The sequence below is a fragment of the Pseudopodoces humilis genome, chromosome 1 (assembly GCF_049639895.1).
Source record: "Pseudopodoces humilis isolate 2021_Gansu_Grassland_sample_001 chromosome 1, ASM4963989v1, whole genome shotgun sequence".
NCBI classification, from domain to species: Eukaryota; Metazoa; Chordata; class Aves; order Passeriformes; family Paridae; genus Pseudopodoces; species Pseudopodoces humilis.
In genome coordinates, this window is record NC_142200.1 from 58408895 (window position 1) to 58432143 (window position 23249).

Below are 23249 nucleotides of genomic sequence, written 5' to 3' on the forward strand. Positions count from 1 at the left end.
AGCTGAAGAGTTTTAGAAATGGTGTTATGGAGGTTCCTTTGAAAACTTCAGCTATGCTTTCTGTAAAGTCTTCTCATTGGCTTTTTTATGCAAGAGTTAGATAATTTAGTGATAAGTACTCAAGAATGCATAGCTAGAAAGGAAAAAAGGTCTCTAGCACACAGGAGGAAGTGGGGAAAAAAAGAGCAAGGGAGCTTATAAGTTTGTGTTTTTGAGGGAAGTAATTTTTGGTCTACTCTTTAGTGCATGGGAGTTCAGTAGGCTTTAACTGCTACTCTGAAAACGCCCCAATTTGTCTGCAGAGCAAACTAAAAGGTGTCTCAAACAATTAAACTTCCAGGTATTACCCAGAAAAACTACATAAAAGGACACAGTGAATCCTGCTCAAAATTTAGTAACAAGAAGTCATTTATATTGTCTGAAGAAATCTAGGACATCCTGAGCTTCACAGCATGTCCATACTGTATGGAACTATTTCAGGATGTATTTTAAACTGCTCACTCATGAATACACTTTCCTAAAATATGTAGTCTTATAATTTCCATGCTTTCTTGTATACTGCTTGGACAAAATTATCTGTTGCACATTATTCAGTGTCCTAAAGAGGCCTGCATTTGAGAAAGCCTCATCCTCTTCTCACTCCACATAAAACCATTAAACTGCTCCAAATGGTAAAGTCATCATTTTGTAATTATAACTCTAAATTAAGGCTTTTGTGTTGTTAATTCTCCAGGAAAACTTGTACCTATGTTTTACAATGAAAGGAAAAATACCAAAACACATCTTACTAAAGGTTTATGAATGAATCCATTGTATCACTGATGAAACATGTAGAAAGCCAAAATCCATTCTATTTTCACATCAATTTTTTTCCTTCTACATGAAGTGGAAGTTGACCTGAAATGATTTTCCTTTCAGAAACCAAATGCAGACAGTGAGCTGTGCTGTAAATACAGGCTTTTCAGGCATCTTAAATACAAAGTTATTAAGAATAGAACAAAAAGAAATGTAAGCCATTAACAGAAACTTTACACAACCCCCAGTTCTGCAAACTTATGCAACTGAGTAATTTCACACACATAAATAATCTGCTTAAATCCAGTGAGGCTACTCTTATTTTCAAAACCACTCCTACCTTTTGAATGTGAGTAGAGTTATGACACAGTACATTTAACAAAAAACAAAATCAGAGATCTCATAGTGAAACTTGAAAATTTCTTCCAAAAAGACAGTACTTAAAATACATAATCAATTCTACTCATATGCTCCAAGCAAAAATACCTACAAGATTCAGAATTATTTAAAATTAAATCTGAAATTTCCCAAATGAAGTGCAGATATTTTTCAAACACTCCATTGGCTCTGGAGATACTAACTAGGTTACTAATTTAGGTAAAGAATTTTCAGGTCTCGGGTATCTCTACAAACCATCATCTTTAAGTGCTTTACAAGGAAAGGCTGCTTTTCAGAGTGCTTATTATTGCATTTCCCGTTGACTGCAATGGGATTTCCAAGTACTCGGCTCTTCTGAGTAAGGGAATACTTAATAACAGGACACAGGAGTGCAAATTAAGAAATCTATAATTAGGTCATCCAGATTTTACAGTTTTTACCTGAATAACTAATTTGTGCATTGTACTAAAGATGACAAACTACCACACACACAAAAACAAGGGAAAAAAAAAAACAAACTAGAAATTATGACACAGTAAAATACAAAGTACACACCCTTGCTATGAGAGAATGCCAATAAAAGACTGGAGCTTTGATCTTCTTTTCAACAGTCACTCATACAGTGGCAGAAACATCCTTAACCTTCCAAAATATATTCAGCCAAGACTACAAGATGCCAGTGCTTTCTCCATAAGCATTAAACAGAGGATGACTTCACCTGAGAAGTCCTTTAATCCTTCCCGTATTACTTTGTTGTCTAAGCACATAGCAAAAACCCTCCTGCCGTACCTCTCCCTCGATCTGCGGGGAGCATTCTCTACAACTTGGATGCAATAAACTGCAGTTCATTTTTCAAGTGTGAAATCAATATTGTTAAGTGGGAATCTGGGTGGGTTTTCCTCCCCTTGTATGAATGCTTGTAACCATTATTGAATCATTTCTCATCTGCTATCTTCCATAACATCAGTATTTGCTCTTTCAACTTCCACCTTTATTTCTGCTGCATCTCCACTTTCAGAACCTGCTTCCAGACTCATTTTGGAGGCACTTAGTCATAGCAGGGTGGCAAGATCATTTTTTTGGGATGCTCACTTTGTGCTATGTTAAATAAACAAAAAAAAGCACACCAAATATATTAAAAAAAAAAGTCACTTCCCAAAACTTTCATTGAATTTCTTCCTCCTAAACTTTAGGGTTCTAGTGACTCAGCTCCCTAATGAAACTGATTCTGGAAAGCTGTCAGGAAACTATATTTATCTGGTAAGTTATTAAGTGTTGCAAATGTTTATGCTGTAATTTAGAGAAATTATCTGTTACCAATTCTTCAACCGTCTCAATCACTGATTTCCTAACGTTACACACCCATAACCGAAAGACAGATCAATACGCATTTGATAATCACCAAACATAAACTGCCCTTTTATTGTATTGATCAGCAGCTTTTTCTACACGTGCAGCAGTTCGAGGGAGTAACAGGCACTTGGCAGTATCAACACTGCGCTGACAGAAAGAGAAACTGGCTGGCACTCGTGCAGCATTGTGTCAGTAGATACCACGTCCATCAAACACTGACAGTTTGGCAGATCAGACACTCTCTGCCATAATGTCATAATGACTTCAATTTCCCTCTCTGCAGCATCCAAAGGCTGTGATTTTATGAGCTATCCAAGTCTCTTCTCTTCAAGAACAAGACTCTCTTGCTTTTGCAGCCTTGACAGCTTCATATATTTCCTTAAAGTTTCCTAGTAGGCATAACCAGAAAAGTAAGAAACACAAAGCTGTTAACTGATTTCCTCATAATTTATACAAATAACTGAAGTTTTATTTAGCAATTAAAATTTCACTCTCAAAATTCGAACAGCGGCAAGCTTCAGCTACTGAAAAACAAACAGAATCAGAAGAAGGAAACCCCATAAAACCCACTAGGATAGCGACTCTTGCAAGCCCAAGGTCAACAAGGCTGCCTTCACTCCTAACTGAAGAGTAAAATGCCAGCGTCCAACATTCAGGAATGTGCTTCCATGCACCAAGGGGAGGCATCAACAGTTTCAATCAAGGATAGGCAGCAGCACAGAGACTGCCTAGTGCTCACCCCTGTCCAGTGTGGATGGAGGAAAGCCCTGGCAGCAGTGTGTGCTCAGGCACCAGTGGGAGAAAACACACATCACTGCATGAGGTCACCAAGACACCATCAGCAACCAGGAGATACTCAGGTATTTCCTCACAGTTACTCAGATGCTGCAACAGGGGCAGTGACTGTGTCAACAGCTGAACTGAAACTGATGTTTGAATTTTGGCATAAAAATGCTACACATTCCTTAATCTGCACCGGCATTTTTAATTGAACAGGTACTTTTGTTTTCTCTTCCCTTCTAGCTCCCAGCTCCCCCAGGTCTTCTCTGTTGGCCAAGACAATGACTGAAATACTTTACATGATCTTGAAAAGCACAATTTGAATTTTCCTTTAAAACTTAAGTTGAACAAAAAAGTGGAGCAAAACCATTTTTTTTTTAAGAACAGAGAGACTCAGAATTGAGAAATCAAACATGGGTTTCTGCATGTGATTTCTGTTTGCCACAGGAAACATTTTGTTCGTGTAAAGCACAGGCAGCTAAACCTACACTTCTGCTGAAGTACAGGTTGAAAACCTACCCACCTGAAAGCAAAGACAGGGGCAAGGAGGCAGGCTTTCCACCAGAGGACTTCAAAGCACTCCCCAACTCAAACAAAAATGTCTCAATGATTCCATGGAGGTGAGCCAACACCTCCAGGCTATATCCCTGCCCTCATGTCTCCACCTCTTCCACCCCTTCCCCTCCACCAGGGCTCTGCCCTCCACTGCACAGCCACTACCACAAAGACAGACACCATGACATGAGAGACAGGAGCTCTTTCTTATGAGATCTGGCTGCTCAAGAAATCTGAAAAGAAGTCTTGAAAGAAGAAGAGGCCCACACAGCACAAGGCAGACCTTCCATATTGTTCAATCTGCATCAAACAACACCACCTTTGTTGCAATTTGCACCACTGCAGTGGTTACATCCTATGTGCGTGGGAAAAAAATAGCCTGACCTTACCTTCAAATTTTATTTATAAGAAAAATAAATCAACTTTTCATTCACAGTAACAAAAACAATCCTAAAGAAAAGTTTATATAAGCTACCTCTCTTACACCACAAGTGATTGTTATATAAATACAGAGTAATTATACCATAAACCCCCTGCTTTAAGAGACAGATCTCATAAATCTGAAGTAGGATGCAAACCCTTTTTGTTATGCTGTGCAACCACCCCAGATTATTAGATCTGTAAGATCAGGTACTGTATGACCTAGCTCAAACATGCAGATGCCTGCTACACTGCAGGATGCCTCACCTGTCAGTAACCACAGGAAGAATAACTAAGTACATGACAATCAAATCTGACTGCACCCCAGTGACTGCATCCAGTTGGTCTTACCACACTTCAGCATTCTTGCCAATTGCTACATCCCAACCAAATCCCTTCCTCCTCACCCTAGCAAAGTTACATAGGACATCTAGCATGTTAATGATGTTTCTCAGCAGACCTGGTTATCACCTATGTCAGTGTCACAAACACAAAAAAACCCAAAAAACTCCACATGGATTAAACCCAAAACTAAACCCAAAAACCACACCTCTCAATATTGAATCAGCCACTCCATACTGTACTGATGAAAAAAACCACAAAAAAAAAAAACAACCCACCAAACAAACAAAAAAACCCCAAAGTTAAAATACCATTTTGGTTTACCCAAAACTTTTTATACTTGTAATACCATGTCCTCGATATAGAGTGCTCTAAACCCAATGTTTCATATCAAAACTAATCACCTCCTCCCAGATATATCCAATGTTGATATATATTTTTGTTAAATTCATGCCATTTTAATGAGGAAGAATGATTAATTAGAATGAGGAAGAATGATTAAAAATGTTAGTTTTGCTTGAAAAAACCAAACCCTAAGTAATTCTCAGTGACTGCTTTGCAACCTTTCAACCACACACAAGAGAAGAGTTGTCTTTGCAGTGACACCTGCAGTGACTCCCTCTAAGCACATATGCAAGCAGGCAGTGTCAAAACATGCTTCCTAAAGTGATGCCTGAGAGAAGCTTTTGGCCAGAAGACATCCATATAGGAGTTGTAACGTGAAAACTTGCAGAGGGGAGCAGGTAAGTGCTACCCTGCTCAACCACCCCAGCTGTCACAACGGGGCACGTGGAGCAACCAGGCAACAAGATTTCACCTATGCTATGCTAGCACTGCATTTATTAAGCTGTTTTCTATTTATGGAAGTTGGTATTTTAGCCTTCCTAAGCCGTCTTTCACATTCTCCTCTCTGCTTTGAGAAAAACGCACAGGGAACAACCGTTCCTGCCTGCTCCCTCTGTTTCTGACTTAGCACATGTAGCTCTGCCATCCTTCAGATTCCTGGGCAGAAGCATCAGCAGGGGCTGGAGCCCTCGACCTGCAGCAGGGCTATCCTGCATACTGATATTGCATCACATGCCCAACGAGGCCTTTTAACCATCCTCAGGATGACAGCTTCCCTTAGGATAACTTCAGTGGGCTGCCTCAGTATAAATCACACCTGACTTGGGAAGAGTACGAAGTACCTCAACATCTTGAAAAATACAGCCAGTGGGGAGCAGGAAGAAGACACTTTATAGATCTGAAAACTACATCTGAGCATTAAACACTAAATCTAGTGCTTGGGGGCACTGTGGGTCTCTGACACTTCCAGGAGGACACTGAATGCATAAACTTGTGGATGGATTACACACATTACACTGATACATAAACACAGTGGTTTCATGCAGAAGACAAACTGTTTCACCTGACACTTAGCATAAACTACCTGCTTTTACACCCTAGTTAAGAACACTTCAAAAAGAACTGATAGCAAAGCAATTATTTGAGCTCCAAAATTAGGCAATAGTGAATCATTGTCTCTGAAACTAAACCCCAAATTGCAGACTGATCCACATGATCAAATCTTTGCAGTCAGTTCAACAGACTTCCAAGTGGCCACCAGCATCTGCCTATAGGGATCAGCTTGCTAGACCAAGGAGGGGTCTTAAATTACAAGCTTTGTACTCATGACAAGCATGTTGATCAAATAAACAAATAAATAAATAAAGATCCATTTTATTATTGGCAAGTAAAACCTCCTTCCATTTTGAGTTCACTCTAATATTAGTTAAAAAAATATCAAATCAATGGCATCTTTTAATGTTTAACCAAACAGCTACACTTGTCCCTGGTTAAACTCTGCCACACTGGAAAAGAACCAAAGATTAATTTGGTTGAATGAATTTGGCTTTTAACCTAGACAATAAAATTTACTAGTATAAAAGATTAAATCCCAACTGGCAATGTAAGATTGCCTTAGGGTACACTCTGCTTCTTGCCAACACCACATATCCACCTTTAAAGCTTTAAAATACATCTCTGACTTTTGTTTCCACGTGTATAAGCATATGCTGTGCTTATACTACAAAAATCAATGCTGACTTGCAAGGGTTAATAATATGATGTGTGCTAATACATAACCTCAAAACTATAGAGGACTACAGATAACCTACTTCTGGAAGGAGACTAGAAATACTTCCTAACTGGAAATAGGAAAAGGAAAGAAAAAAAGTCTGTTCTTTACCAAGACAAAAGAAGCAGAAATACTGAATGACAACAGGATTCCAAAGTCACTTTATTAAACTGTACTGTTATATTTGGCATTAAGTTCATCATACTACTATTCTAGCAAGCACCTTTTTTAACAATACTTAGCTAGACGTCTTCTGTCATACTTGAGGAACTACAGAAAACAATCTCTGTTTCTAAAGCCATCATCATGACAATATTGCCCTCATTTTCCCATTAACCAGCAAGGCATGTACCATTTTCTGTTAACAACTGACCTGTTGTTTAAATATATTCAGAGCATGCAGGTCTATGTCCTGTATAAACAGAGAACCAAACTGGCCCAGCCTATACCCCTGACCTCTCCATGACAGTAGGTGGAGATGGCAAAGAGTTGAGGAGAATCCAGCCCACAGTGACAGGAAGGAGGCAAGGGGACAGAAGCACATCATGTTGCACTGCTGTAAGTGCAACATCATTATGTCACTAAGTTCCACATTTTTAATTTATGTCATTAAGTCCCACATCATTATGTGCAGCCAAGGAGGCACTTGTACCTACAGGGCTGCAGGTAGTCTGTCTGCCTGACTTTAAACATCAACAACAGACACAAAACCAACATTTTTTTGTTTTCCAAATCTTGGCCAGGTAACACCAACACCTTTCTTTTTTTTTTTTTTTTTTTTTTCTCTTTCTTTGTGAATGTGTGTGTATATGCCCATGCCCAGGCAATGCCAAACTTAGGGTAACTGAGTCATACCATCACCCTCTGGGGCCAGGCTGGGCCACCACTGCTAACACTGGCAGACTCCTACTCACGAGAAAGTGCCTCAAGTCAGCGAGGCTCCTCAGATGAGTAAGAAGTGCTCACTGATGTCAGTGAAGATTACCCAGTGAGGGCTTTGAAGTTGCTATTTTGTAGTGGGGGTGTGTGTGTGCACATGCACAGGAGCAGACATGACTCCCTAAAAGCCATGAATTCATCATCAAGCTACAAGGCAGTATGGCTTACAGAGGAAAGCAGTCAGAAAGTGAGATAATGACCCTAACGCCATGACCTCAAGGTAGAAATAAGGTGGGTGTAGGGAGTACCTACCGATACCATGATTAACATGATTCAGAGAATACAGGGCTGAAATACAGTATTCAAGAGGCACAAAACAGATGCCATGAGCACACCTCCTTCTGACAGCCCAGTTCCCTGTCATCCTGCTCCACTTTCTATGCCACAGCATATATTCAGCACACCTAATGCCAAGCTCTAGTTTAATACATGCTGATGTAAATTTAAACTAACATGACTAAATTAACTGGAGAAACACCACCAAAATGCACAGCAACTGAGTAAAGTTTAGTTAACGCAATGTCCTAAAGTGATGGAACATGGATCATTTTCTGACCACTGTCTAGAAGAAAATTACAATGTCATTTACATGTCCACGCAATGTGGCACAACTTCACTTCCAGTTGCACTCCTCAGGAAATACATAAAAGTAAACTTCATATCTGTGCATATTTACTATGCCACACAGCTCTTACTAATATGCTGAATTACCAAAACCAGAAAGTTGCTGCTGCTGTTTGCAGAAGGAAAGTATCTTTGCAATGAAAGAGAATTCCGTACACAATGCTTTTCCCCAGGGAAGAGAGTTGTATTCACATGATTATATCCATGCTACATGGCATGCTAAACCTTTTCCTCCTTGGTCACTGATCTCTTATGTGACGACTTTTCCCTACTACCCCTCTGTAACGGACACAGAGAGGGGTACTAAGCCATCCTAATATTTTTCAGGTAGCTAGCAGGTTAATTTCTGGAATGACCATGGGATGCAGGCATTGACCACATTTCTAGGCACCTGTGGTGTGATCCAGAACCAGAGCCCCATGGTGGTCTTTTCCTGTGAGCCTGGGGAAGGACCAGTTTCTGCACAGAAACCAGCTGAGTTTGGAGGAGAGCAGAGGACATTTCCGCAGGATCACCACACAGGCAGCCTTCAGCAGCAGGAAGACTCGGGCCAAATTTTTTGCCTTGTATTATGCATACACATTCAAATGCCAGATGAGGATCAAACACCAAAGTTGACACTTCCCCCCACTGTAGTAAAATGCACATTAAATTCATAACTTATTATTGTGAAGAGGACTGTGATAATTAACAGACATTTATTAGCATTTCATTTGACAGCAGATATGCTTTGGAGAACTTTAATGACCCCTTAATGGATCCATACAACCACATGTACAAAGAGGAGATACAATCAAATCCTGGAACTTATTCTTACTGTGTGTTTGTACACATCCCAGAACAACAGCAACAGATCATCACTGCTACTGGGTGCCACCATATGACAACAGCTTATAATTATACTCTCTTGATAAATCATAATCTTCTGTAAGCCTAAACCACTGACTTTGTGTAGATAAAAAGAGATGCCTGCTGTGTTCCCACGCACCTTTACCTGACCATCTTCTTGTGGTTTGATGTAGAGGACAATTGCTAGCATAAGGAACTGATCAGAACAACAGAAGCCTGGAAAAGGGAACTGTTGCAAGTACTCATTTTATCTCCTTTATAATGCTAAAAACATAAAGCTACTATTTCTTTTTAAGAGAGCAGAAACATTATACCCAGCACATTCTTTGCAAAAGTCATCAGAGTTACTGCTACAAGGCTGTAGCAATAAAAGTCATGTCTAGAAAATGTGCTTTCAGGACAGATTCATGACAGCATTCACAGAAAAGACAGGGGATGAACAACAGACTTCCCAAATGCTTTTTCTTTTCTGTTTTTGCTGATTTACATCTTTCACGAACCCAGTTAGTCCTAACAAATTCTATTCATTAACATCAATTTATTTTTTAAGGAATATTGATACCAGTGCTAAAAATTAATCAGTCTTAGGTGGCTGTTCGCATCATGCCTGACATCCTCCCAATCCTTCTGTGCCAACAGCCTGGTTTCTCACCTCACCATAGCTTCATCCTTCTCATGGGCCCCTTGAAACACCTGGATCACTCCCGTTTTCATTCTGCATACAAACTTGCTTCACTTCATATTCCTCCTCCAAAAACTCTCATGCTCAGCATGCCACATCCACCCGCTCATCCCAAGTCTCTGCCACTTTCAAGTTTTGAGTGCTGACACCAGCTCAAGTTCAGAAGTGCGCAACAGCCACGAAAAAGGGACTGCAGAGCAAAGTATGCCTGAGGAACAAGAGGCAGGAAAGGAGTCTACAATAAACAGTGATTTGTGCAGTAGAACCAAGTCTTTAAGTCCCTTCAAGAAACTACACAGAAGAAAAATTCAGTTACCTCACACACGTGCAAACACATATGCTCGGTCAACCACCTCTTCTTCTGTTTAACATCTCTCCACAACCACCACCACTCTAATTTCTCCCAGGGCTCCTTGTGATGAAGCAGGACTGCACATGCTAAGCACCAGACAAAACACCAGGCATCTCCCATATCCTGCTCCTACACAGCTCTGCACACACCCTGTCTCATTCTGGTGCTGCTGCAGGACAGCAGAGACTACCTAGCAGAGCAGTACCACAGGAAACAAATCTCAGTCAGACTCCATTAACGCATCCCAGACAGCGACATCCAGCAACAAATGATGACCGGGGAGCTCTGGCCACCACCTCAGCCTCACCACTCATGAACAAAAGTATCACCAAAGGCCAATGATTCTTTTACTACCTTAACGCAGAAAACTACAGATTCCAGCCCTGGCGATTTCTGATGAAAAAAGACACCCACCTGCAGAAACTCAGCGTTCCTTGGTATAAGGGAAAGCAGTTCTCCACCCACAGCCCCTCCAAACACCCATTTCCTCCTCCTTATTTCTGCATGATCTTGTTACAGTCTTTTTTACTTTAAGGCTGTGTTCAGCTGATCACGCCCTGTTTTTTTCTCCTCCAGCTTTTGCTGTGCCTGCTGCTTGCACCAGCTCTTCATCACTTCTGAGCTAAGAGACCGACACTATTGCCAGACATGGAACAGCTGAGAGATCTTTACAAGTGAACCAGGTCATACTGGCATAGCTCCGCTATCCCCAACACAAGGTGTAATTACCTTACTTGTGGGTGGAATTACACAAGGAGTAATTCTGGTTACCTGGTCTTCAATAAACTTCGATAAACTTCACAGAGCTGCTCTAAGATTCCACAAGAAGTGAGTTGTGCTAGGGAAAATCCATTAGACCCTAACAGCATGGAGGAAAATAGGAGTGGAGAGCATTTTTGTTATTCATCCACAAAATTATTTTACTACATTCACATACTGCTATACCTACATAGATATTTTCTTTTTAAAAGAAGATGCAAGTTCAAAACTTAATTTTGCATATTAGAATGAAAAACTGAGATTTTAGCCCTTCAAATACTGTTATCTTCTTCAAAGTATACAATACAATGAATAAAGCAGAATAAATTGGATGTTTAAGGAAACAAAAATCTGTCTCATGTCTAGCATCTTCTTAGCTGACAGACTCTCAACTCTCATCATCTTGTCCTTTTTCTTACATCTTGAAGAGAGTTTAGTTTAAAAGATAGTGTTCTTCTTCCATGGGGATCACAGGTGACAGAGACTGTACCAAGTGATGAGATTTTTTTCCCCTATTCAGGGGAAGTACCAACTCAGAGGGCAGCACTCCCAATCCCACTGAGGCAGCAGGACAGCTTTAGGCTCCCTACACACTCCAGAGTAACCCACACTGGTGTGCAAACTGAATTGCAGGAGAAAAGATTTGAACCAAAATTCAGACAAATTTCTTGACCCTGTCACTTGCCCTGTCACTGCCCTGACCATCATTCAGCAAGTCCATTATGCTCTCTCTCCCATTCTCCAGGAGCACAAAACTCACAGAAGAGCCACATTAAGCAGGTAACTTATCTGTCTTCCTCTCCAGTCTGGTGATACAAGTCTCGGTCCTTGGATATCCATCTAGAACCTGCAGGAAGCTTGGACAAGCTTTCTGCAAGAACAGAAGAAGAGCTAATCTTTAGAAGGGTAAGGAATTAGCTTGATCTCTTACATCTCAAGGACCCCATTTCCTTCCCTTCTGCCAGCCTGCCCGATCAGCCAGTGCCCATAGGATTCCTTTTAAGCTGTATCTTCACTCCTCAAACCAAGTCAGCATTTCTCTTCTTAAATTTCTTGTTCTCTCCCTTATCTTCTGTCAGAGCCAAGGACATAAAAATAATTAGGGGTCTTTCCACTAATCTTGTGCAGTGCTCCACCTTCTAGCTAAAAAGCTGCAGAAATGTTCACCTGCTATTTCACTGCATTTGACTAATCAAATATTGAAAAGCCAAATAAATGTCACTATGTTATCTCAAGCTGTACATCAGGACAAGGTAGCAAAGAGTGTGAAAGTCACAGCATCTCCTGAACTAGACAGCAGAAGATAAGAGTAATATCTGAAAGGTTTCATCATGGGTGTCATCTTTTCATGAAGACTCAGAGGGGATGCCCTGGTTTGCAACTCTGTACATAGCTCAGAGACATATGTGTGATCTGCAATAAATGAGTGGCAGTTAAAGGATTTTTTTATGCAGAACTTCACACAGTTTGTTTGCAGGTTAGAACAGGACACACAAAAGCCATCAGTCTATTGCACATCATACACATTGTTGAGTAAGAAATGCCCTGGGTTCTGCACTGAGACAGGAGACACAACAGTAGGCAATTCAACAGCAGGCATTTAAAATTTTCTTAGTGGCCTACATGAATTTCAGAGATTCCTGTTTTGTACTGTTTTTAAGACTTCTAACAAGCCAAACCACCCCTTTACAAGAGCCAAGCTACTTAGACATCTATTTCAGAATATAAAAATCTGAGGAGAAAGTCTGCCCACAATCTAGAAACCGCTTCTGAGTTCCAGACACCCTCCTTCTAAGTGCATGAAACTTTGAAGCAAAATATTAGCAATCCTCGCCTTTTGCACTGCTTACTTCTGTGATGGCAACCTATAATCCCTAATCAACCTAGAAAATAAATGACCGATAAACCAATCTGCTTGTAACCCCATTAACAGATTCTGGCTTCAGTATCAACAGGGTAATTTGCTGAGACTATTTTTAATCCCAACTGCTAAACCATTAATCCCACAATTTCCACATAGTATTTCCACCACCCCCCAAATTTACTCAAGGTTACCAACAATTTTGCAACTCATTAAAAAGCAGATAAATAAATAACATTTGCAAATATACACCTCCTGGCACTGGAGAACTGACAGACTCCGATTACTTGGTTGATCCTGTTAAAGCCATTACTTTCTAATTGGAAAGAGTCATTCAGAAGCAAAGCTGTGTGTCTGGCATGTCACTTGACACCTGGTATGTACCGCTCATGATAAGATGAACTCTCCAATATGCTTGCCACAATGAAAAGAAGTGGGTTATTTCATCATACCACTGATAGTCACAGCTCTCTACTAAAATCTGTTCTAATTTAATGGGACCAAGGTTATCAACATAAATTGTCATGTTTTCTCAAACTGGCATTAAAATATTCTCCAACTATCATTATTAATGTCAATATAAATTATGCATTGAAGATCACAGCATTCATTACTGAGGTAAAATTTATCTGGAGGGAAAGGAAAAAAAGAGACAAACAGAGCAAATCTAATTAAAGTAAGTATTTATAGATTTCATACAGCTCTTCTCTTTAGTGATGAAAACATTCCTTTAAAAAAGGTCTTAAAATAAGCATTCACAGAGCCATCAAAAACAGTACCAAGAAAGCATTGTGTTAATCAGCTAAAGGTACAGTTACACACAGGATGTTGCAAAGGGACTGATGTGATAATACATGAGCCTGATGGTTTATCCAAGGATGTATCAACATGGTAGTACAACAATCTGGAGGACAGACCCTTGGTTTCACATAGGCAGCTACACACAGGAGGAAAAGCTGTATTTAGTGTTGGAAGGGTGGTGTTTAATGCTCCTTTCAACTTTCTATAAATTACAACATCAGCCATTCCTAATTGGTATACATTAGTATTCAAACACCACGTTGAAATTAGAAGCTTAGCAGTTTTTCAGTACACTTATAGACACTTCAAACAAACATGCGAATAACCTTGTTGAAATATTTTAGAGTCCCAAGGTTAAAAGAAATTATTTTAAGAGACAGATGGTGAGCAACTGGTACCTCAGTGAGGAGTGACACCGACTTTTGAAACTTCTCACGCAATGTACTGTGTAAGGCTAACTCCTTTTACTGCACACTTTGGGACTTTGCAGTGGAGCCTCATCTGAAACCCCAAAGATGTGCATAGATAGGATGGCACAGGGGAAAGGAAGCCTAAAAATACACCTCCCAAGGAAATCCAAAGGGAAAATAAGGTATCTTATTTCCCTAATTGCACAGTTTAAGTCAGTCCCTAAGTCGTCTGATTCATAGTTTTATCATACTTGTGGCTGCCAATACTGGTACCAGCTCACCAACACAGGTGCCTCACAGTCTACCACAAAGGAAGCCAAAATGCATCCATTAAAATAGACAACTAAACAACCTCTGTGCAAAGACTGGTGGATGAGGGGAGGGGGAGAAAGACTTTGCAAGCACATACTCAACCATCAAAGGAGCAGCTCTAGTTTCAGCCAGCAGAGACTGTAACACCTCGCCCCGCAATCCTTTACAACACACCATGTCACTGGCTATTGTTCATAACTCTTCCCGCAAACCATTTCAACATTCAGAGAACGACTATTTCTTAAGGAAATTATTTCAGAGGGAAAAATATTGCTTACTCATGAACCTGGTATCATTGTAACAATGAGGCAAAACAGCTACAGTCAATTACATTGCACAATCCTAAATGCATCTTTTATCGTACCAGATTTCAGAAAAAGAACATTCTGAAACACTGAAATAAATCAGAGAATAAATGTGACTTGTTGTCAGCTCATACAATATGGGTTAAATGCTACCATATGGTGAGTGCACACACGTTACCCTTTTAAAAACAAAGAACGTGGCTAATTTCATTCCCAAATCTATTTTTAAATAAGTAAACGTGACCATTTTAAAATTAGGCTACAATTGTGACTAGAACACCTCAATTTCCACCAGCTTCTCTCCCTCTTTCTTTACTGAAAACTAACACCACTTCCCTGCTCACCATCTTTTTAAAAAAGAAAAGAAAAAATTATTATTCAGTCAGCTTTATCCCCATAAAAAGCATTTCTATGCCATGTAAAAATAGTGACGAGCCAACTCACCGTTCTTCCTTTATTATACCTGCTGGAAAAGCAAAGCATGCGTGCGTGTGTCTGTCTGTGTGTGTGCAGTGCGTTCAAACTCACCGACATACGATCCGGTTTTCAGCAAACACTCACAACAGGACCTGCCCGACAGACAGAGCTCTCATTTTCTCTGCACCCCCCAGCGTGTACTGAGACATACAGTTTCGGTACACTCCCAACCAAAAAAAGAACAACAACAACAAAAAAAAAAAGAACCAAAGGAAACACGTATGAAACACACACAGGGTAGCTGAAGTGGATGCTGTTGGTTTGAAAATTGTCTGTCTAGCCTCTGTGCTATTTGTTTTTATCATTATACTGTAAATGAAACATGTCAGGAGTCTAAAAATAGCTACAAATTATAATTACATATGCTTTGTAGTTTTTATTTTACTTTGAAAAGAAGATTAAAAGCTAGATCATTTTAGAAACTGGCCTTGAAGATTTAGGGAGCCACAAAATTTTTCTACTTTGCAATTTGAAGTACACTGCTGGAAAGCACTTCCTTTGGGACATAAATATGAAGCCCCAACATGGAGAAGCAAGCTCCCAACACCACACAGTGATACGACAAGAAAGAAAAGGGAGAAGAGAAGACAAAGGAAAAAGTAATTTCTTAGAGATTCTAAGAGTGCCCTGATTACGGATGTAATACTATAAGCTTTAATTAGGAGCTAAGTGCTGTGTGCTAAATTCATTCCCACATCCAGTGCTGTAAATTCAGAGTCACCCAACTAAAGTTACCTTGGGTTTACCACAACAGTACAACAGTAATGCCAGGCCTACAGCTTCTGCAACAGCCCACAATGAAATGTGGATTTTGCTGAACAAGCATTAAGCAACATAATACTCTGCTGATAAAAATTAAGTTCTTTTCCATAAGCAATCACTTAAATGAAAGGTTAGCAAAAATGAATTTTAAGTAGTTGTCAGAAGGTAAGCAGCCTTGAATCCACAGATCAGAGCCTCTGTTCCTCCATGATTTAAAACAGTTTAGACAAGTCTTCAGCAGCCCCTGCCTCAGTGTCCCTGCCATGGACATTCTGTGCAGTGTTAGCCCACAACTTGGGAGTGGTAAATAAACAACTTACCTTACAGCAGATGTGTGCTACTGCTGTGAGACCTGCTAGAATTTATTAGACAATAAATAGTTGGGTAGCAATTTAGGAGATGCAAGTTCTGTCCATCCGCACACTAATTTAATCTCAGAACACACGCTTAAAGCCCTGCATTCATTTGGGGAAGCGCTGTTGCTGTAATGCAGTTTCAGGAACGCAAGGAGAAACTGCTAACACCAAGTGTGTAACAATGTTGATGGGCCTCTGCAGATAACCAAGATGTAAACAACATCAAAAAATGAACAACCAGCATTGAGTAATCGTCACACCAAAAAAAAAAAGAGAGCTTGCTGGCTTCAAATGGCAAAGCAGGTTCAGCAGATCAAGAGACCAAACATTTGCTGACTAACAGTTAGGTAATGAAAGTAAACATTTGTAATGAAGTCATCATCCTAATGAAAGCCATGGCAGTGTTAACTACCTGGACCATTATCCACTCTCAAGTTTTAATGCGGGCTCACTAATATAATATTTACTAGAATTGTTCCTGCTGGAAAAGGAAAGGAAGTTCCATTTACTTTTAACATAGAAATGACAACCAACAACAGTGCTATCTGTTAAGTCGTTCTAACTCCCAAATACTGTACAGAGTTTCTGTGCAGTTACAGTGGGTAACTGAAAAACAGAACTTTGCTTTCGGTGTCTGAGTCAGAACAGCTTTACCCTAGCACTGAAGTGTATAAATATTTGCAGCATGTAAGATGTCTGCTTTGAAAAAGCAATGTTGCTCCAAGTTTCAAATATTTATATTGCAGATATCTAATCAAATAAATGTGACTTTTTTTTTCCCCTTTTTTTTTTTTTTTGCTACACTGTGATTAGGTATCTGGATTAAGTTTATGGCTAGAGGGGAAAAAAAAAATGACCATAATAAGTTTTAGTTGATTAACTGCCAGTGTAAGTAAGGATTTCAGATACACATATAGAAACTGTAATTTCACCCAGAATCACCGTCATGCAACTCCCAGTAGTCAATGGGAGTGGAAAGGGTGCGTATTATGGGGCAGCGGTGGATTCTCACAAAACACGTTAATTTTCAGGATGGCTGTACATGCCCTTATCCAACTAAAGAATATCACATGGTTGTGAAAAACAATAGTAAGTCCATTTCTCCTTTCTGTGCAGAAATCCGATGCCAATTCAGTCTTAAAAGGTATGTATCTACAAATTCATACTTGTGTCTCAAAAACTTAAACAGGCATTTTTCTTGTGAAATTTACAAGCTTGGACAAGTTGCTTCCTGCAAAATGCAATCACTTAGCATTTCAGCTTTCTATTTTGATGACTTTAAGAAACAGTATAGTCAAACCCAAATTTCCAGTTTAAGTACACACATACACACTTCATCACTGGTCTCAACGAAAGCTTATGCACTGGATCATTCTGCATACTGCATGTAATTCCAGAGAAGTCCTGGAAGTTCTTGGCACAAATTGAAGTCTTCACAGAAGTTAGACCTTCCAAAGCCAACTGGTTTTGGATCATACTAAACACAGATACTCTTCATTAGATGGGACCTCAGCATAAAACTCATCAGATCTTACTCACAGAGAACTATAGATAGGTAACTGTTGATAACTATACTTACGGGTAACTATAGACAGATAATACTTATCAGTAATTACAACTATACATATGTATATATGTGTATATATACATACATATATACGTATTAAGAAAAAGATAATAGCTATAGGTAACTAAAGGTAACTGTTGAAGTCACCTGCACATAAAGACCTTAACAAAAAAACCCAAATAAGCACGTTGCCCAAAGTTCTCAAGAGCTGGTGACTACACCATTTCTATCAGTCTTCCAGGCTGCCCCTTCTGGTATAAGCACCCACAGCAGGGTGCATTTTAAAGTTAATGCATTTTTCAGTCAATTAAAACCAACAGCCCAGCTTCTGAAGTTGATCTTTATGATGTTAAGACAGAGACATCCTCCTTTGCTAAAATGAGGATCAATTCAACAGGGAGAGATTCAGAACAACGGCACAATCGTTTTCAACTTCTTCAGTAAACACTTCTTACTGATAATTGCTATTATTAAATCTTGGTGACAGCATGATACTATGACCAATTATAAAATCGTACAATCAACCTATTTTTACAAGTAAATACATTAGTCATTGCCACAAGAAAATTTTAATCTACAAAATGTTGCTCCATTCTAGGCAGATAGAGTTATTCAGGTCACTTGCAAGTAACAGGAGGTAGATTTCACCCTAGTGATTCCAGTAAATCCTTTTCTATGATGCACAGAGAAATAATCGTTTGTCTGGTACAGGAGTTTAGAAGGTTGTGTTAAACTTAGATAGGCACCGTGATAACAAAGATCACTCCTCTCTTTAAACATGTTTTAGATCATTCCTTAGGTCAACGTTATTCTCACTGATGGTTTATTTTTTTTTCTCCTTTCTCTAAGCATTATCTTTGCATATTAACAGTTTGGAGGGAGGGCTGTAATGCCCTATTGTTCACACAGACTCCACAGTACTTATCACTAACTAGGTGTCACTTCAACAGCACTCAAGTTTTATAGGAACTAAAGGCTTGAAAACAAACCCCAGGCAAGAACTTCTAGAGATAGCTAAAAGCCAGTTTACACCAGGAATTAGTAAAGGTGTGCTTGTGCCAGTAACACAGAGCCCCACGCGAAAGACTTTATTATACAGAACTCACTCAAGACAGCTGTGGCAGCTACTCTTGTGAAACTGAAGATGCCTCCTGGAATATCTGCACCTTGATACTAATTACACCACAGGTGCTCCTATGCAACTCCAGCTTCCAGTTTCAACAGGAGGAAAGCTCCAAAAACCACTGTGCCCACCCTACTGAGACAAAGTTGGGATGCTCAGAGTAGCAGATGACCAAGCTGATGATTGTGAGTTTGCTGTGACAGAAGTGAAGGACACTTAGGCAGAGAAACAAAGCAACAACATTCACTGTCAGACAACTCATCCCGGCCAGCTGCTACAGACAAAACTACTGGAGCAAAACTACCAACATACTCTCCACCAAGATGAAACTTTTGCTCCCATCACCAGCACCCCTCCCTGGCACTGCTCCCCCCTCAAAAAACAGCCAACACGTCTTACAATGCAGTTATTTTCAGCCCACTGTCAGCAGCCAGCCTGGGGGACAAGTACATGGGGGCCTCACTAGAGAAGCTCAACATGCACTATTACCCACACCTGCCCATGGGACACAGCTACAAACAGGGGGGACACGAACACACACACGCACCTGCTTCAATGAAGTACTCCACCACCCCGCAACCATGTGAGCTTCACTGTGCTGTGCACACATACCCAGCAGGACATACCAGCACACACATCTGGCTCCCATGCAGCAGTGCAACATACCCCATCCCCGCCCTGCATCTGTGCACACACACTCCTGTCCACCTGCCGCAACACCCCTCAGCCCTGCATGCACCTGCCCTGCATGCAGAATCCAGCTCCCCAGCCCACACATGTACACGCTTCCCCCAGCCCCATCCACATGTCCCTCGTGGCGCTGAGGGCAGACAGCTGAAGGTCACTGCCCTGCCACAGGGTCAGCATCCTTCTGTTTGGTCCAGGACACACAGGGCCTTCAAACACCGCTGGCAAGCAATGGTCAAAAATCAGGACACACAGCACATCTCACAAAACTCGGCTATCATCCCACCCACACACCGTGACTGACCACGGGGACACAAGGGAAAGCTGACAAAAAATTTTGAAAAATACTCTCCCTCCCAAATCAAAATCAACCCGTATTATGCCGCTCAGCTTTTGCTTAAAATTACACTTTTTGGTTTGGTTTTTTTTTTTTTTTTGGGGGGGGGGGAAAGCCAACGAAATACACGGTTGCCAAGTCGAGTTAATGAAAAACCCTTTGGCTGTTAACTCATTTAGTGCAGCAAGCATGAAATAAAGTCCGTGGCATGGGGCCAAAGCACAGCAGCGGCCCTTTGCCGGGCGGGCTTCTGGGACCTTTCCCCGGCCGCCGAAGAGCCGGCCCTGAGCACGGCGCCCACCAACCAGTTTCGGGGAGAGACTCTCCAGAAACCGGCGAATTCGCCTCAAAGTAGAAAAAAATATTAAAATAAGCCCCACAAAAATCAAAATATCGATGGCCCCGCCAGCCCCGAGGAGCTGTGTCATAAAGGCGCTTTTGCACCCACTTCCAAAAAAAAGCCGGATCCCAGCGCTGCGGGACGAACGGCGAGGGGACAGCGGTAACGAGGCCGGCCGGGGGTGCGCTCTGGGCAGGGCCGGGCAGGGCCGGGCAGGGCCGGGCCGGGCAGGGCAGGGCAGGGCAGGGCAGCAGGAAGGCCGCGGGAAGGCGGCGGCACGGCGGCTCCTCGTCCCACCTCGCCGCGCCCCGACACCCCGGGGCCGAGCTGCGCGGGGCCGGGCCGGGCCGGGCGGTGGCGGGGGGCGGGCCCGCGGGCTGGGGCCGCCCCGGCGAGGCGGGGCCGCGGGCGGGCGGGGGCTCGGCTCGGCGGCCGTCCGGCCCCATTCCCCAACCCCCCTCACCGCGGCACCCCCCGCGTCCCTCCCCGCCGAGGAAACTTCTCCGCTCTCTGGGAGAGTTCGGCTCCCCAGCCGGGGAGACAGCGGGGAGCGCCCGGCGATGGGGAGCGAGGGGAGGAGGAAGAGGAGGAGGAGGCGCCGAGAGAGTTGCGCCTCTCCCCAAAAAGGGACTTTGACCCCGCACCGCTCGCCGGCGGACCGCGAATTACGTATTTTTGTCACAGGTCGGATCCTAACGCACGTCGACACAGCGTCTAATTTATGAACTCATCAGCCTAATTTCATTATTTAATCATGCGCCCAGCAATCGTGTTTCCTTAAGAAAGGACTGACCTATTTTTGGCTGGAGATAAACGATCATGTTAACAGATGTTAATCTTGTAATCTGTTTTTCCTGTAAGCACTTCGCATACCCGCGTTTCAGACGTATAAAAGAAAAAATTAAAAAACCTTTCCCAAACGACTTGACGTCACGATTCAGTTCTTATTTAAAAAAATAAAAAAATAAATCTCGCAGTGGTTTCAAAGACATTAAATCTTTTTCACTTTATAAATGCTGATTTGTTCTGCCTCAACTCCCACAGGCTTTTATTTGCATTTCAAATTCCACAGGTTACACCAGTCGCCTTTTCAGAAAATGTACACCAACAATAAGGCAGCAAATGGGGGGGGGGCGGGGGGGGGCGGTGGGGGGGAGGGGAACCCTGCATCTGGATTAGATAAAGAACAGAATTAATGTTTCGAAAATAGTCCGAGCAAAATGATATTTGCACGTCCAGTGCCCGAGCGGCTCCGTATGCTATAGGGGTAATGTAAAGGATAAGCTGTGGGCACACACAATGCGCATTCCCCAGAAGATCCCTGTCTGCTGCTGGGAGCTTATTAACGCTCCTAATAAATGGTGCTGACTCCAAACCGACACTTTTCGGCTTAAAACACAGGGTTTGTCTCCAGCAGCTAATTGCAGAGGTTAGCTGGTTTGAGGGGAAAAACAACGGCCGGCTGTCATGCTCCACACGCCTCCCCACACGTACTGCCACTTTCAGCACCCCACCTTCTTCCCTCATTGCAAAGTTTACCCATCCAAAGTTTCCTCAACTTGCCCAAGTGCTTAATTCGCATTAGGATCGCGACTCGGCGCTATGCTAATGATCACCGAAGATAGTAATGGGGGGAGGGAGGGAGGGACGAGGAGGAGGAAAGCTTTTATAGCACAAAATGTCTGGAACTGCGTTATTTCTATTCTTCTTTTCTATCCCTCCCTTCTCTATCTCTCTCCCATTCCTTCCCTCCTCTCGATTCCCCCCCCCCCATTTTTTTTTTTTTTAACATATACATTAAAATCCCTGCCTCCCTTCCTCCCCCACCCCACCCACATCAAACGGGCTATTTTTCCTCTTCTGGAAATAATCGCTACGGAGACATTGTCCTCCGAGTCCTCCTCGCTGTCTATACGTGAATAATTGTTTTCTCTGCCCGCCCACCCCCAACTTCCTTTGATAAACTGTGTACTTCTCTAACGGGGATCACGCAGCGACCGACTCGCCACGGAACCGAGAGCGACTCGCAAACAAGGGGGGGAAACACACGGACACAGCCCCACATCGGGCATTTCACGCACACGCTGGATCGATGTTAGCGGGGGTGGGGGGAGGAAGGAGGGGGGGAACAACCCACTGCTAATAATTGAAGTGGCTACTCGGGGCTCGACGACCCATCACCCTCCTTCTTCTGCCCAAGCTTTTTACTTTAAAGTGCGGCAATTTGTTCTTTGTCTCTTAATGGATTAATATCGCAATCCGCCCCCCCTCAACGCCCCTGACGGAGCGTACAAAGCCAAAAGGCTGCCGGAGCCCGCAGGGCTCCCCCACCCCCCGGCACCACCACTGCAGCAAACCCGACCTCCTCCTCGCGGAACAGCGCAAAGTTACCATTTTGGAGCTGCTCCGATGACCGGGGGGACAGTCCCCGTACCCGGGGGAAAGCGTGAAGTTGAAGGGGTTTTTTTTCCCCCCCCGAGGGGCACAGCCCGAGGACCCCCCCCGCCCCCCCGGCCATTCCCCCGCCCCGCCGCCCCATCACCTCCTGCGCGGCCGGCGGCGGTAGCGTTCGGGGAAGGGCGCGCCGAGCCGCGCTGAAGGTGAAACCACGCGCCGCATGCGAGCGGCGCCGCGCTGCACATGATCCGCCGAGCGGCTCCACTGGCGCGGGCGGGGGCGGCCCCGCCGGCCCCCGCCGCGCCCCCCGCCCGCGCCCCGCCCCCGCCGCGCCCGCCGCGCCCCGCCCCCCCCGCCGCCGCCCCCGCCGCCGCCGCGCGTCCCCCGGCGGCAGCGCTGCTGTGGCCGGTGCTGAGCCCGCACGCACACGCCGGGGACCATTGTCTGCGCGGGGCAAAGTTGGGGCGCGGGTGCCGCCGCCCCCGGGCGCTGCGGGAGCGCGGGGGGGAGGAAGGCGGGCACCGCGGAGTGGCGCTTCTGCCCACCGCCGCCCCGGTTCCCACGTACCTC

At 43.0% G+C, this 23249-nt stretch overlaps 1 protein-coding gene across 4 annotated transcripts in view; it reads right to left on the bottom strand.

Annotated features, from left to right (window-relative positions):
- ZNF516 (zinc finger protein 516) overlaps positions 1-22940 on the bottom strand; it is a 102111-nt gene extending 79171 nt beyond the window's left edge. For 2 of the 4 annotated variants that reach the window (XM_088061135.1, XM_088061144.1), the window contains exon 1: positions 22825-22940. The gene's annotated coding sequence lies outside the window, so the exon portion shown is untranslated. Of the gene's footprint in view, positions 1-20390; positions 20514-22673; positions 22751-22824 lie in introns of those variants that run through there. The other 2 variants (XM_014257232.2, XM_088061139.1) reach the window with 2 other exon arrangements.
- Between the last annotated feature and the right edge of the window lie 309 nt (positions 22941-23249).